This window comes from Balaenoptera acutorostrata, chromosome 11, assembly GCF_949987535.1.
Source record: "Balaenoptera acutorostrata chromosome 11, mBalAcu1.1, whole genome shotgun sequence".
Classification (NCBI taxonomy): Eukaryota; Metazoa; Chordata; class Mammalia; order Artiodactyla; family Balaenopteridae; genus Balaenoptera; species Balaenoptera acutorostrata.
The window spans coordinates 61,795,568-61,812,242 of record NC_080074.1 but is presented as its reverse complement, the minus strand read 5'-3'; the positions used below and the strand labels follow the sequence as shown (position 1 = coordinate 61,812,242).

Genomic DNA, 16,675 nt, shown 5'->3' with positions numbered 1-16,675 from the left:
TAATTCTCACCTACAAACGGGGAAAATGAGGCTCAGGGAGATTAGCGATTTGTCTTAAGTCACACACTGGTAAACAACAGAGCCAGGATTTGAACCCCAGCTTGACTGGCTCCAATTCTGGTGCTCACTTCTCCAATGACAACTCCACCACCCGCCACAAACACACACACACACACACACACACACACACACACACACACACAGGGCCACACCGTGCTGGTTTCCCAGACACTCACTCTTTGTCCCTGGGACACCTAGAGTCAGAGGTCATTTCTCTCTGCAGCCCACCTCCCCTGCCCAGGGCAGTGCTCTTTGCAGATGGCGGTGTCCCCACCATGGTCCTGGGCACAGGACTCCATGAACTGAATCCATGCAGAGCCTCGTCTCCTGCACACAGCCCTGCTCCTGTCTGTGGCCACTGAGGCCTCCGCCATAAATCCCCAGGTCTCAGCTCATAACCATTAGCAAGCGATTGGGCTCATCAGGATGCGTTTATGAGACTCAGGTCAGATAAATGGATTGCCGGAGGTCAGGAACAAGGGATCTCCTCACCCTGCCTTGCTCCAGAGGTGTCCGCACCATCCAAAGCCTGGCAGATTCCACTTACAGCTGCAGGAAGAAGAGGGGGCATTGCCACAGTGGAGTAAAGACGTATCCCCAGGTAATCCACATTCATGGGAGGAAAATGGCCTGGAGATGTAAAGCCTCAGATGGCTCACAGCCATTAAGGCTGGAGTTACACACACACACACACACACACACACACACAGGCACATCCACAAACATGTACACTCTCACACTCCATCTCTGATTCAAATCCAAACTCTTCAGCAACCGCCCCCAACCCTGCCCACCCCAGTGCTGGCCTCACACTGTCCCACCTTTGAGGTGTTCTCTGGATCAGCGCTTCTCAAACACCCCTGTGCCTACAAATGACTAGGGGTCTTGTTCAAATGCAGATTCTGATTCCGTAGATCTAGACTGGAACCTGAGATTGTTTTTCTAACCAGCTGCCAAGTGAGGCCGCTTCTCCAAGGATTTTAAACAATGGTCCTCCCATATTGAAGGGGTAGGAGTGGAGGAGATGGGGGTGTATAGTTTGGAAAAGCTACCCACCCACCGCCCCCCCGGACATTCTACTGTGCACACCCGGGCGCTGAGCCACTTCTGGAATGCTGTTCTCCTGCTCTTCACATGTCTCCTTCTTCCCCTTTAAATCTCAGCCCAAATTCTCTGCTTCCCCTGAGAAACCTTCTCTGACCCCCCCCAATGGAATGGGGCCCCACTTACCTTAGCCCTCTTCATAGCTGTTACCTCAACTTGCATTTATGTATTTACTTACTTATTTTGGGGGGTTCAGTCTCACCCCCTGCAATGTAGGGTCCCAGAGTTCAGGGGTCATGTCTGCCCTGTTCATCCATGAATTCTCAGCACCCAGTGCCTAGCATGTAGTAGATACTCAGTATATCTTTTTTTCTTTTAATTTTATTTTTGGCTGCTTTGGGTCTTTGTTGCTGCGCGCGGGCTTTCTCTAGTTGCGGTGAGCGGGGGCTACACTTCGTTGCGGTGTGCGGGCTTCTCATTGCAGTGGCTTCTCTTTGTTGCGGAGCACAGGCTCTAGGTGCACGGGCTTCAGTAGTTGTGGCACGCGGGCTCAGTAGTTGTGGCTCACGGGCTATAGAGCACAGGCTCAGTAGTTGTGGCTCGCAGGCTTAGTTGCTCCGCGGTATGTAGGATCTTCCCAGACCAGGGCTCGAACCCGCGTCCCCTGCGTTGGCCGGAGGATTCTTAACCACTGCGCCACCTGGGAAGTCCCCTCAATATATCTTAACAAATGAATGAATGAATGGATGGATGGATGGATGAAGCACTTCCATGATGACAATGGTGTGGGAAAGAATATCTGAGGGGCTAAGGTCATAGGCAATTAGAGAAAGCTTCTGGAAGGAAGGAACATGGGAGGAAAAGAGCATGGTGTGAAAGACTTGGTAGATATGACCCATGGAAATGGGGGAGGCAAGTGCATCCGGGTAACACGTTGGCCCCATTGGTTCCAGCTGACAGAAGTGGGGGAGGGTCCTGGAGGGAGAAGTCCTGGGGGTGGAGGCAGGTGGTGCAGGGTCTTGAAAACCATGACAGGCAACAGGAAGGCTATGGTCCTCTCCAGACCTCATGGGCAGGGACCTTCATTTATTTATTCTTTCCTGTGCTTGACAAATTCTTCCTGCGCCTCTGTCACATGCCAGGCACTGTGCTGGGTGCCGCACATCCAGGGATGAACACAACGGCTCTGATTCCAGCCCTCATGGGGTTGACGGTCTATGAGGAAAGACTGAGGTTAAACAAACTAAACTGTTAGAGTTGGGCTAAGTCCACAGAGAAGTGCATGATGAGGGACGTGATGATTGGTGGAGAAGCTTCCCTAGGGAATGACAGTCACCCAGAGTCCTGAGGGGTGGGACTGGTCCTCGCCAGCCAGCCCCCTGTCTGCCTCAGCACTTGTCCTGGGCTTCCCTGCATTCCACTGAACTGCTCCTTTAAGAGGCGCGCCTCTTTCCTGAGCAAAGGAGGTTCCGGGCACACAGCCGAGCCTGCCAAGGTTATGGGTTATAAATCAACACTGGCACTCCCTTGGCAGTGGGCTCTCCTCTGAGCTGCCCAGATGGCGGGCAGGCCTGGGGCTCCAGGGGCAGCCAGACACACGGGAGGGGGAAGGAGGGCAAGGTGGGGACGCAGCTGGGTCCCGGGCCCCAGTGGCAGCTGCCCACCTCTGTCTAAGGGCCTTGGGCCAGAGAAAATGCCAAGGTCCTTCTCTGCCGATCACAGGGACCTTCTGACTCCTGAGTCACAGGCTGGCACGGGCTTCGGGGTCATTGCCCTCACCCCTGCCAGTGACCCAGGCCTCGCGGACACCCGCTGAGACCAAGAGCCATGGGTTTTCCCTTTTGGATGACCTCTTGGGGTCACAGTCTGCTCCAGTACCCAACCTGAAAGTTCTACTTGTGGTTTGACTCTCTTCCCTCTTGCTGTAGCCAAGATGTGCTCTTTTACATTCTCCAAAAGACAGCGGCTTCCCATTTGGCGGGGGTGGCGTGGCACTGGGGCTGTGATGATGTACCTCCTCAGCCTTCACTTTAAACCTCCCCGAAAAGCCGGATAAGAAGATTTCTCAAGATCAGCTGGAGAGGGTGCAACTCCGCCCTCTTGGGGGTTGCCATCCCTCAGCCACCCTCACAGGTGCTGTGACAGAGGGGACATATGTCGCTTCCACCCCAGAGGACAGTGACAACATCTCAGCGGCCACAGCCCCACAGAGCTGGGCTCAGCGGGCCTTGACAGAACTGGAAAGGCAGCCTCTCTCCTGGGCCCGGGCCTGGGTCTGGGTTGCATGCGGAGGGGTGGAAGCAGAGCCCGGAGACCCCTCCCACAGAGGGATAGACAGGCTTGACTGCTCTCCCCCTCCCCACCCCACCCCCAATATCCAACAGTGTTTCTAGAACAGTGGGAAATTCCTGGGTTATAGAACAATAGAGATTTCCTGGGGTGTTCTTGTCCTCCAATTCTCCTGTGAAAAATTGGAGCTCACAAGGGCTTAGAGACCCTCTTACACACTCTTTGTACAGATGAGAAAACTAGACCCAGAGAAATAAACACAGGCCTTTTAGCATTTAGGTTATTTCTGCTACCCCACATTTGCCTCCTGAATAGAAGCCCCCTGAACCACCACTAAGCAGGATACATTAGACTCCAACTGTAATAGAGCAGATGGAGGTTAGATAACAAGCAGAACTTTCCAGAATAGTCGATTACAGAGAAGGATGAGAAACGAAATATAAGAATGGAGTTCTCCAAAACAGTAGGGTGGGAGCGGGGAGGGATGGAATCAGGAGTTGGGTTGGAATTTTGCAAAAAGGAGATACAGAGAATGGAGGAGAAGGCGGCTGGCATGGAGCCCAGAGCAGGGCAGCTGGGGTGTGGGGCTTCCAGGGTTCCTCACTGAGGACCTCCAGCCTCCACCTGTGCCAGGCCTCTGGGTATCTACAGAGTTTAAATTCAGGCCTTACCTCAGCTGACTCTCTGGGCTTATTCCTTGCTCTCCCAGGATGGCTTTTCTGGCTGCCAGAGTCATTTGCCTTCTCTAATTTGTGTTTAAATTAAAGTTCCCACAAAACAGGGGCTTAATGTGCTGTTACCAAGAGCTCCCGGGCCCCCTGCCTCTCCAGAAGCTGAGGGGGGCTGGAGGGAAGAGGCCATGGTGCACGCATAGAAGCCGATCCCACTGGGTGCAGGGACCTGGCGTGGATGACCCAAGTGAGTCTGGTCCTTGTTGCTCTCTCCAAAGTGGTGACATCTGGGGGCAGGGCAGAGCAAATCATGCTCACAGAGGGTGTGGGAATCAACAGACCTGTCCAAGGGCTCCTGGTAGGTGTTCACCCTTTTTCAGGACCTTGGGAAGAAGGCAGGGAAGGCAGGCAATAAGAAGAGGGCAGGGGGTAGAACATAAGGAGAAAGCTTAAGGCTCCTTTTTTTTTTTTTAGCTTATACATCTGGTTTATTTCATTTAGCATGTTTCTGAGGATCACTCATGTCATAGCAGTTATAGTATTTCAATCCTTTAAGGCTCCATTTTTTAATCACTTACACATAGTGTTGCACTGTGTGCCTGCACTTCCTAAGGACCTCATAACCATAAGTTCACTTCACGGTCTCCACAACCCTCTCAGAGAGTGTTGTTTTTATGAGCCCCATTTTTATAGCGGGGGAAACCGAGGCACAGGGAGGTCAAGTAACATGCCCAAGATCACACAGCTAGTAAGAGGCGGATCCGAGATTCAAATTCTTAACAGTCTGGCTCCAGATTCCAGTGCTACGCTGACACTTAAGCAGAGATTTGTCTGTTACCCTGCCAAGCCCTTGATCACAAAGTGAGGCTTCTCTTTGATTGACAGAGCAACCGAGGTGGAGCGAAGCTCCTTTCTGCTCCCTCTTTCCCTCTCTGAGCCACAAGCTTCTCACTTGTAAAATGAGGACAGGCACTTGGAGGGATTAAGGGGCTGGGAAGTGTTGTCAGAGGCCACCACAGGGTCGGTCCTCAGTCATAATTTCCTTCCCTTTGGCCCAACCAAAAGCCCTACTGCACCACTTTTTTTTTTTTTTTAACATCTTTATTGGAGTATAATTGCTTTACAATGGTGTGTTAGTTTCTGCTTTATAACAAAGTGAATCAGCTATACATCTACATATATCCCCATATCGCCTCCCTCTTGCGTCTCCCTCCCTCCCACCCTCCCTATCCCACCCCTCTAGGTGGTCACAAAGCACCGAGCTGATCTCCCTGACCTGCACCACCTCTTGATTCTGCTTTCCAGGGAGCTACAGGCGGTGATTCCTCATCCCTCAGTGAAAACCATCCATAGAGAGTTGTCCCCCATTCCTTGGTCCAAAGCCTCTCTCTTCCAATGGGGAGCCCCTGCAGAAGAGGAGGAATAAAGCTCACCTGGGGCCCCTGTTCCCCCTCTCCCACCTACACCCAGGTGAGCCAGTCAGGGTCCCAACAGCAAACACGTGACACATTCAAAAGGGCTCCACTGAAGAGAGTTTAATGACATGACCATTTTCAAGGCATAGTTGGAATTAAGGGAACCGTTAAGGGCTGATGAGGTACCAAAAGGGTTGAAATGGTGCCAACAAAACTGGGGTCGGGGAGAGCAGCCACCCAGCAAAGCCGGGGCCACTGGGGAACCACAACCCCTGCCGGGACTTCAGGCAGGCCGGTGGCGGAGAGGCAGGCAGGGGACAGGGAGACAAGTACCTTGGCTCCTCTCTCCCCTCCCTGCCAGGACCCCTGCTGGCCAAGCCAGACCACAGATGGAAAGTCAGGCGCCCAGGTGATGCCGTCTGCACAGGGCAGCCTCCAGGGCCAGGGTGGCCCAGAGAACAGAGGCGGCAAACAAAATCACCCAGCCCGCTCCACCTGGGATTCCCTTAGGACACTGAGGCCTTAACTCTGCTGCTTTATTGCCACCTTTGTCACTGCCTGCAGCCCAACAGCAACCCAGCTCAGAAGGAAGATGGGATCCAGGCAGAAAGAAGCTGGAGGGAAGGGGGCTACGCTGAGCATAGGGAGAGGCCAGGAGGAGGGAGGCTTTAGGGGGTAGTGATGTCAAGTGGTGACACGAGACTACTCAGTACTTGGTACAGATCACTGTAATCTTGCTCCGGCCTCCCCTCTCTAGACTGTAGCCCCCGTGGGGTGGGGATTTTGTCTTGTCCATCCTATACACCTAGCATGGTGCCTCTTAAGTACATAATCAGAACTTACTGAATAAATAAGGGGCTAACCGGTAAATGAACAAGCCTATTCACAGCTCAGGTGTACACCCTGGGCCCCCGTCGGGGAGCACTGTTGAGTGAAGCACACATAACCCTCCTACAGGAGCTTTATTTCAACCATCCACCACCTCAGATTTTCCATGCCGCCGCCGTTCAGTCACCGGCTGCCCAAGCCCACGTCTGCCTCTGAACTGGTCAGAGGCCGCGCTTTGATGGCCCCCGTTCAAACGTGCAGTGACTTCATTTGGCGCCTCTTGATGAGGAAATCGGGGAAACAGCAAGGGACTTCATTTCTCACAGCAGCCTTCCTGTGAGCTTTCTCCAGAGGAGTCTTGATCCATGGCAAACCGTCTGTGGTATTCCCGGTTGGAGCCCCTGGCAAGAGACGGGAGGCGAGAGTGACAGTGCCAAGGAGGCAGCTGAACAATAGTCACCCTGGGATCCACAGCTCTGCCTTGCTTTTTCCAATGGGCCATAAAGACTGAGGGGAAGGGGAGGGAGGCGGCCAGGGAAACACACTCGACTTCCCAAGTATAGTCACTGCGCCAAGCCCACCTGGCGGAGCGATGACGCACAGACTCCAGGCCTGGGCGGCTGGCTTCGTAATCCCTGCCCGGCCATTTGCCGTCTGTGTGACCTTGGGTAAGATGCTTCACGACTATGCCTCAGTTTCCTCATCTTAAAAAATGTACGTGGAGAAGATTAATACCTAGTTCGTATGGTGGTGGAAAAGAGATGAGTTAATAGTCATGAAATAGCACACAGAGGACATGGTCCGTAGTCAGCCCTGCATAAATTTCATTACATGAAATTGAGCAGGACACTTGGGTTCTAGTCTCAGAAACTGTTTTTTCTGTAATAAGCCCAGCCTTGGATGCATCTTATGTTTGCTCTGAGAAGTGAACAAATGCATGTGAAAATTAGAACATGTTACAGTTTGTTATTTGTCGTCAAGCTCGTGTACGTGCCTGATTGAGCAGGGGTCGGTGGGGGTGTGGACGCTAAAGGGCTGTCAATCGTCAGTTTCTGATTATCTGCCTTGCTGAGGTCCCCTTCTTGTCAACATCATCGGCTCTTTGGCTGGTTCAAGCCTTTGCTTGACAACATCCAGGCCTCTTGTGGTCCCTCCCACACAGCACGGGCTGGAAGGATAAGGGTTTTGAAAGCAAAACTGGTCCTTCCCTTCCTACCCACGAGGCAGGTATAGCCAGTGGACACACGCTTCCAGAGAGGAGCTGGCAACTCCACCTCAGCCCACTTTGCCTTTGGGCAAAGGGAGGAGAGGGGCCGAGCCAGGGCAGGACAGGGGAGGGTGGCCAGCTCCTCTGTGCTGGGGCCTCAGAAAGAAATGTATCTGTCCTTGTCGTGGAGACCTGGGAATAAAAAACAAATCCATCCCAGAGTCCAGTACGAATGTGCTGCCACTTACTGCTACCAACATGATTTCAAATAGTTACTTAATCTCTTTGAGTCGGTTTTTCTCATCCTCAAAATGGGGATAATCATACTTAATTCAAAGAGGGAAAGGGAATTACCTGGCAGTCCAGTGCTTAGGACTTGGTGCTTTCACTGCCGTGGCCCGGGTTCAATCCCTGGTTGGGGAACTAAGATTCTGCGAGCCGAGCGACGAGGCAAAAACAAACAAACAAACAAAAAAATGAGTGAAAATCAGTGAGATATATTACTCCCTTGGTACATGCCTAGTCCAATACTTGGTAGATATTATTAGCTGATATTTTGCATTGTCTGCACACCATCCCCTCTGAGGGATGGAGAAGTAGTGCTGTTTTCTAGACTGGAAAAGCTGGTGGCAGCAAAAGTGATTGACAACTCTGCTTTGTTTACATTTTCTTTATGGAGCACATAATAGGTACATCATTTGTTCATTCATTCATTCAGCAAATGTTTACAGAACTTGCCATTATTTTGCTCACTTGTATTTATCTTACTCTCACCACTAAAACTGCAAGGTTCATGAGGGAAGGGGCAGTGTCTCTTGGGTTCACTGGATGCTTTGTGCATACTTGCTAGGTGAGCGGAGGGTGGAGCTCAAAGCCTGTCTGCGACACTGAGATGGACCAGGCAAGGAGGCGGGGGCAGGAGGCCTGCATTCTAGGCGCCATCACACCTCCCACAGACCTTGGAGCCTCCACAGACCTTTCTTCAACTGTGAGATACTGGAGGATCGCTGGAGACCAGACTCAGGGAACCGCTTCCCCAGTGGGAAGATGTCCATTCATCTACTCTGTGTCTCTGAAACCCCTGGAGAAGTCTCTGAGTCCCCAGCTCTGAGGAGCACAGCAAATGACCCAAATAGCAACAAGAAAAGAATGAAGAGAGAATGGAAGGAGTAGCCCCCCCTCAGTAACTTACAGAGGGAGGAAAATTCCAGCTTATTATATGTAACTAACACAAAAGAAGACATGTTCCCAAGACCCTGCTTTCATGGATATTGGGTATTCCCACGTATAAGACACACCCATTCTTTTTTTTTTTTTTGCAGAACCAAAGGTTTTATTTTTTTAGTAATAATTTCAATTTTTATTGTTATCAATAATTAACAATAGAACTAATATCTTCTTTTATGCCTCCACATGGTTTTTTAAAAATTTTTATTGGAGTATAGTTGATTTACAATGTTGTGTTAGTTTCAGGTATACAGCAAGATGATTAGGTTATATATATACACATACAAATATATGTATATATACATATACATACTTTTTCAGATTCTTTTACATTATAGGTTATTACAAGATATTGAATATAGTTCCCTGTGCTATACAGTAGGACTTTGTTGTTTATTTATTTTATACATAGTAGTGTATATCTGCTAATCCCAAACCCCTAATTATCCCCTCCCCTTTTCCCTTTGGTAACCATAAATTTGTTTTCTGTCTGTGAGTCCGTTTGTTTTGTAAATAAGTTCATTTGTATTAGATTCCACATATAAGCGATATCATATGATATTTGTCTTTCTTTGACTTACTTCACTTAGTATGATAATCTCTAGGTCCATCCATGTTACTGTAAATGGCATTATTTCATTCTTTTCTGTGGCTGAGTAATATTCATATATACACACACACACACCACATCTTCTTTATCCATTCATCTAAGACACATCCATTCTTGCCCACAGACCTCATTCTATGTGATCCAGGCTGTCTAGAGACATAAGAGTTAAGGTAGAATCATAATATCCCAAAGGTAGAAACAACCCAAATATCCATCAATGGAAGAGTGGGTAAACAAAAGTACAATGGAATATTATTCAACCATAAAAAAGAATGAAGCACTGATACATGCTACAACACGGATGAACCTTGAAAACATTATGCTAAGTGAAAGCCAGCCACAAAAGACCACATAGTATATGATTCCCTTGATATGAAAGTCCAGAATAGAGAAATCTATAGGAATAGAGCGCAGATCAGTGTTTGCTTAGGGCCGGCAAGGGTATGGAAGAGTAAAAGGGGGTGATAACTAAAGGGTATGAGATTTCTTTCAGAGGTGATGAAAATGTTCCAAAATTGACTGTGGTGATAGTTGCACATATCTGTGACTATACTGAAACCACTGAATTATACACTTCAATGGTGAATTGTACAGTATGCGAATTATATCTCAAGAATCTTGTTTTTAACAAAGAGAGAGAGAGAGAGAAACGGAGACGGAATGGTTGAGATGGAGCAGGAAGACCAAAACAAAGCCCAGGCACTGTCTGTCCTGGCTGCCCCCCAAGCCAAAGCCTGCAAGTCACACAGGCAGTGTTATGGTAGCCCCCAAGCCATGACTCAGGAAGATAAATTGGCCCCAGAGGTATGGGGCTGGGTCCCTTCTCCCCTGACAGCTCCCTCTCTGTGTTTTTTCTGGCATGAGAAACATTCTGTCTTCTTGTATAAATAGGGGAAATTTATGACAGTTTTCCCCCTTCTCCTCCCTGGTGGGCTACTAGGAAGGGGCTGGATGGGGGGAGGAGGGAGATATAAATGTGGAAAGACTAGAGGGAGGCAGGGAGCTCGGCTCTGGCCCCAGCTCTGCTTTGCATGTTTGACCATCTGGGTGAGGAGGCGGCTGGAGCAAAGGTGCAGCCCGGTAGTTTCCAGGCCCAGGGAGGCGGGTCTCCAAGGCAGACATCCAACTGGAGGGACCCAGGGGAAATCAGGCAAACATGGCCTGGCTATTCCAGAGCTTTATTGGAGGAGACACAGGCCCCCTGCCTGGTTTGGGTTCTTTCTGTCCTTGAGATTTGTTGAGGCAGATGATATGATGGTTAGAGAACCCATCTGGGATTCAGAAAATGACAGAAAAACTAAGTGTGTGACCTTATGCAAGTCACTGCCTCTCTCTGGGCCTTGGCTGTAATTAAAAAAAACAGGGGAGGGGATTGAACTTTCAGGGGTTTTCAAACTGGTTTTAACCATAGGGTCCTTTCTTCAAATAAAACCTTATGTAGCAACCCAACATCTAACATGAGTGTCCTGCCGAGCTTCTTAGGTTGAAGTGAGGGTGGGGATGGGAGATACCCAGGCCCCTGTGGTGACATGAAGGGACTTGGCCAAGCATAGGATGATCTCCAAGGTCCCCTCCATCTCTGTCCTCAGGTGGGAAGGTATATTAGGAAGGATGATGACAAAACTGGTATTAAAAAAAGGGCCCCAAACACAGCCACATATAGAAAACAAGTTTACTTGTCACACAACGGTCTGGAAGGGAGCAGTCCCAGACAGCAGGTGGCTCTGTTCCACCTGGTCCATCAGGAACTTGGGTTCCTGTTCTACTCTTGCTCTGCCCTCTCTTAGGGATTTCTCCTCAACTGCATGGTCAAAGCTCAGTCTCAGGCACATCCGGTCCAGCTCAGGAAAAGGAGAACTTACCCAACGTCTTAAGGCTCTGATGACATTACTTGGCTCACATCCCCCTCTGGCCACACCTGGCAGCCGGGAGATGGATTGTCCAGCTCGGAGGTTCTCTACCCTCGCAGAATAAGGAGAGAAGGATTAAGTAGACAACTAGCAGTTTTAATCCAGGGCTCAAACCCCTCAGCTGAGCCGCCCTCTTCTTCTTCCCCTCCCAGAGGAGGAGAACTAGAGTCCACAGTTCAGAAAACAGTGTGATTCCCAATGAGGTCCCACCATCCACCCGGAGATCAGAGCCCCAGGAAAGTGATAGCAGGCTTCCTCCAGAGAGACTACCCTTCTATGCACCTTCTTCACAAGGATGTGAGAAAAGTTTCTGTTGCCACTGCCCCCCTGCCACTCCCTCTCTCAGTCTCACCTCATTCTCTAACCCCTGTTCCCAGTCACTAGGCGTGACTACAAATAAGGGGGAGCAGGATGGCCAGAACTAGGAAGGGAAGGTGAGACCGGGCTGGAGAGCTGTGCTTTGCAGGCAAACCAGGTATGGTTTTGGTGCCAGGCAGACCTAACTACCAGATGTGTGACCTGAAGTGGGGATTAAGCTCTCTGAGCCTCAACTGACTCTTCTGGATATAAGAATGAGAGGCTCACTTGCAAGAGTTGCAGCTCCCCTCTGCCCTCCCCCGATAGCTCCAGCGGGATCAGATGAATTTCACCTAAAAAGACCATCAGCCAGACCCCAATCAGGTCCCCACTGCGCCTGGATCTCACGGCCCCGCCCACCCCGGGAGGCACGGCAGTGGCTGTGCTGGAATCAGAAATAAAACCCTCCTCTTCCTCCTCCCCCGCCCCCACTTCCCATCACTCATCTGGGAATCCAGGGCGAAGAAGGGAGCTAAAGTGCAGAGCGTTCATTTAATATTAACAAATTGAAATGAATTCTTTGAATGCCAATTAACTTGGAGCAGCCCCTTATTAATAGTAATTTAGATTCATACTTGGGAGAAGCGGTTACGGGGGCTGGGCCGAATGTGCCCAGAATGTCAATGTGACGACGGAGCTGGGGACCGAGCAGGGAGGAGCCGTGGCAGTGTTACTTCTGCCGAGTTCGGCTGTTTCCCTCAGAGGAACGGACAAAGTCAGCAGAGGCGGATCTTTGGGAAACAGATTTCTCTCATCATTTGAGTTTTGTACCTGCAATGAATCTGAATAGGCTGAAACCATATCACACCATTTTGATGATTTACTTCACAGTGACGCTAGAATGTCCTCAGAGCTGGGGTTTACCGCAAACTCTCCTAAACCAGATCCCACTGACCCAAAGTGATCTAGTCCCTAGGCCAGCTCTCTCTCCTTCTTTGTGTCCGTTCAAAGCCAGAGCTGGAGATCAAAATGGGGTCCCCCAACCCCTGCCACCTCCACCTTAATCAGAAGTAAAAGAGGGGACTAAACATTGTGTCTCCCTTCTGGGAATCCTCTCCCAGGAGGCAAGAGTCCCAACAGGCTGACCCCGAGCTAACAGCTTACAGTTAAGGGAGAAAAAAAATCTGCTGGTACTTTTCTTAGAATTCAGGGACAAGATGAGAACTAAAAATTCAACTTTGTGTACCAAAGACTTCCCCAGAATAGAGCCAAGGAGAAAGAGCTTGGTCCCAAACTAAAAAGTCAAACAGAAATTCTGCTTTCCCTGAATTTGCTGGCTTGGGGAGTCAGACTAGAGGTGCCCAGAACCAGAACCTCAAGTGTAAGCTCTGACCCAAGTAGGACATTTTCTTCTTCCCCGGCGTCCCACCTTGCCTGGATGGGTGAATCGAATTTGAAGCTGGGAACTGTGGAAGTTGGGGGTGGGAGTCTGAGATGGAGGATGCAGGAGGGCAAAGGGGGCTGAACAAGGGTAAGGAAATGTACAAAATGGTGAAGTTTATAAAATTAAAACTTTAAAGATGGTTTAACATACACAAAAGATTAAATTTAAAGAACAGGTCAGGTTTTAAAAGGAGGTAAAATACATCAAAATTGAAAGATTAACAAAAATTGAAGACTATGCATACAACACTTCAATTGTTCTTTAAAATAGGAGGGATCGAATGAGTCAAGAGAGACCTCATTCACACTCTCAGAGTTTCCCAAACAATAAATTCATTTACAAAACAAAAAGAGAAATCAACACAAAACTAACCCTTGGTCTACACCAGGAGGAAAAAAAAAATCGTGTCGATTTAGTAACAGCTGAAAAACTAGTGACGGAGGAGAAAGACAAACGAATAAACTTGAAATATGTTAACTGATTATTTGTGAATATTGAAATTGGAAGATGGGATGGAGAAAGGCACGAACTTAACATCATCAGAAAAGTGAAACTTGCAAAAACATAGGGTGTAACTCATCTGCAAAGTAAACTCTCCTTAAATAGAATGCTCCTCTCCAAAAGAAGAGAATATAAAATTGATCCAAAAAGTACCACTAACCCTCCAAGAAAAGTATATTAATCTGAACTTAATCTTTCCCCAAATCTGAAATTATACGAAAAAATACAAAAGGATTATATTTTTTCAACTAAGAGAAAAACAAAACCGGATTTAAATTGTCTAATGGGGCAAGAAGGGGGACTTTTTTGCAGGTGCCAGAAAGGATGGGGCTGGGGGTGTTTGAGGGATGGAGGACCCGCTTACCTTGCTCTGGAGCAGCGGCTGCCGGACAGAAGTGGGTGCGGGACTCTGCGAGTGCCTGTGTGTTGGGGGAAAGGAGGATTCGGGGATCCCGCTGCCCTGAACGAATGAGGAGGGTGGAAGGACTGGGGGGCACCCATTTCCCCACCTCCGCCCGCCTCCCTCCCTTCGGTACCCAGGCCTAGAGAGCTACTGAAAGTTACAAATTGCTTCCATTATTAGCTCATCCCGGGCGGCCTGGTCATTGGCCAACCCCGGACCACGTGGTCCCTCGTACCAATCGATCGAATTTCTAGTGCAATTCTCTGTATGTCCCTTGGCTCTGGGCAGGGAAGCGGGGGCGGGGAGCAGTGGCGCGGGCGCTGGGGAGGGGCTAAGGAGAGGGTCACTTCGTCCCCTCACCCTCCTTCTCTGCCTTGTCCGGGCCCTGAGTGTCGCCCCAGAACGGGTTGAGGGAATGTTGTGGGTTGGGACACACCCGGGAGGGCGCAAACTGGAGGAAGCGAGAGACGTCGCCAGGCACCCAGGGCCCTCTCCTTCCAGTTCCCCGAGCCTGCCCGGTCCTGCTGGCTTCTCCCTCTATAGCGCCCAATCTGCCCCGGGCAGTCCCGGGCTGGCAGCCTGACCCAGTACCCCGGGCGCTTGAGTGTCATGTCCCCGGATCACTGCTTGGGCCCCCACTTTGGGGAAGATGCACGCGAGTACCGCTTCCCCGGAGCTCGCCCTGAATCAGGCGCCTGCGCTCTCAGGGGCGCCCACCCTACCCCGACGGCCGAGTTTGCGCACCTCCTGAGACAGTTTGAGAGAAGGACAAACTTTTGAGTGGATAAAAGTCAAGAGGAACCCGTCTGGAGCAGGTGAGCTGGGTCCGGGAGGGGTGCGCTGTAGCCTGAAAACAATGTCTTTCCCCATCTCTGTCTCTCCTTACTCCATCCCGGCTCCCCTGCTGGCAGATACTAATCCCCACTAATCAGAGGAGTGGGACCAGAGCAGCTTTCCCCCCTCGAGTTTGGGGACTAAGGTGGCAGCTGGCAGAGGGACGAGGAGTGTTGCTTCTGAAACTAGAGAGGATGGGAGAAACTGGGGGCCTAGAGACCCATAGCGTCTGAGAGTGATCACTTCTTTCCCCAAACGCAACTTGCGGGAACTTCAGAAAAGTTTTTTGAAGAGAGACGGAGAAGGGAGAAGAGTTGGGGTTCTGAGGTTTACAGCGAGAGGGAGGGCCCCCTGCTTCTTATACTAAAGGAAGGATGAGTTTGTTTCCCAATCAGGGCTGATCACGGATGTAGAAAAACCCGGGCAGGTCCCGAACCTGCTCATCCAGCAAGCTCTTAGAGACGCTTGGAGATCCCCAAAGGGCTTTCCCAGGAGAGCGAGAGACGTGCTAGCCGAAAATAGTAGTTTTCGACTCTGCCGCGGTGGGGGCGGGGTATCGCCCCAGAGCCTCAGCCCGGGACTTCCTGGGGTCCCCTGCTGCCTCGGGACCTTTTGCTGATTTTAAGTTAGGAGTGACATGAATTTCTTCTTCTTCTCCTTTTAATTCCAATTTGACTCAGAGACCCATTTCCCTAAGATGGAATCCAGGGAGGGCTCCTCCCCACCTTCCAACTTTCTGCAGCTCGCGCAGTAGGGCCAGGAAAAGAACCCCCTACCCCCTTCCCGGGTCTGGGATTGCCCCCCCACCCCGTCCCACGAGAAGTCCCGGGAGGAAGGGATGGAGGAGGCTCTTCAAAAGGGAGTCAAAGAGGGTGGGTTCAGAGGGCGCGACTGAACTTGGGGACCCCGGGTGGAGAGTTGCGGGAGTGGGCAGTCCAAGGCGGGGACGGGGGCTGGCCTGCGGGGTCTGGGAAAGCGGGCGAGGGCCGAGGCCGCGGCAGGTGCACTGGCAGGGCCGAGGGAACTCTGGAGCCCCGGAAAGGGAGGCCCAGCCTGGGCGGAGGGTCTCCGTGGAGCCTGAGGTTTGCAGGTCTGGCCTGAGGAGCCAGGCAGGTGGCGGCTGCAGCATTTGGACCGCTTCTTGGAAAGGGCCGGCAGGGACTGTGGATCCAGGAGAGAAAATTCCCTTGTCGAGCATGTAGTGTCTCTGGCCTCTACTTGGCCCACATCTTTTGGTCAAGAGCGGCCAATCCTCCCAGGCCTTTGTTTTCACCGCGCCCGAGGTTTTGCTGCAAGTAATCCAGGGGCTGCCCCGGCACTGCTCCCGAGGGAGCCCTGGAACTAGGCCCGCCTAGCTGAGAGGTCCAGGAGGGCCGCAGGGGGCACCGCCTAGGGACCCGGAGGGCTCCAGGGCGGGGGCCTCGGGAGGGATGTGTCCAGGGGCAGATGTAAAGGCAACTGATACTCAAATATAAGCCCTTTTCTTTCCTCCCATCCCGAGGCCCTGTGCACCTCTCCAGCCCAGAAGAGTTGGATGGAAGGTCTCATCCTGCCCAATCCCAAAATGAACATGGGAGCCGACTGGGGTTTCTTTTGCAGGCTGCCCCCGGCTCTGGGTGCACTAAGAGAAGGTGCCTGCTTCTGGACTTTGCCCCCTCCCTCTTTGATGAATCCAGTCCTTTTTGCCCCTTCCTCCCCAACACCATGCACACACGCAGGCACACACAGTCTGTGGAGCTGTCTATCTTTTACTCTTTTCTTCTCTTCCTCTTTCTCTTTTACTAGGATTGATGGAGTGACAACAGTTTGGCAGGTGTCCCCTAAGCCTGTAGTGAGGAGCTGTGGACTTAGCCCTGACTTCTCAGCTAGCAGGGAACAGCCCCATTCCTGGGCCCTTGAAATTGAACCTCACATTGAGGGAAGTTGAGAAGGAAT

The 16,675-nt window shown here is 50.9% G+C and overlaps 1 long non-coding RNA gene across 1 annotated transcript; it reads right to left on the bottom strand.

Annotated features, from left to right (window-relative positions):
- Window positions 1–5,313: 5,313 nt before the first annotated feature.
- LOC102999544 (uncharacterized) lies at window positions 5,314–14,076 on the bottom strand. Its single transcript, XR_003623176.2, has 5 exons — window positions 13,868–14,076; window positions 11,214–11,308; window positions 7,869–7,945; window positions 6,462–6,708; window positions 5,314–5,470 (listed from the first exon to the last, which is right to left on the bottom strand). It is a non-coding gene; the product is annotated as an uncharacterized LOC102999544 (long non-coding RNA).
- Window positions 14,077–16,675: the final 2,599 nt, after the last annotated feature.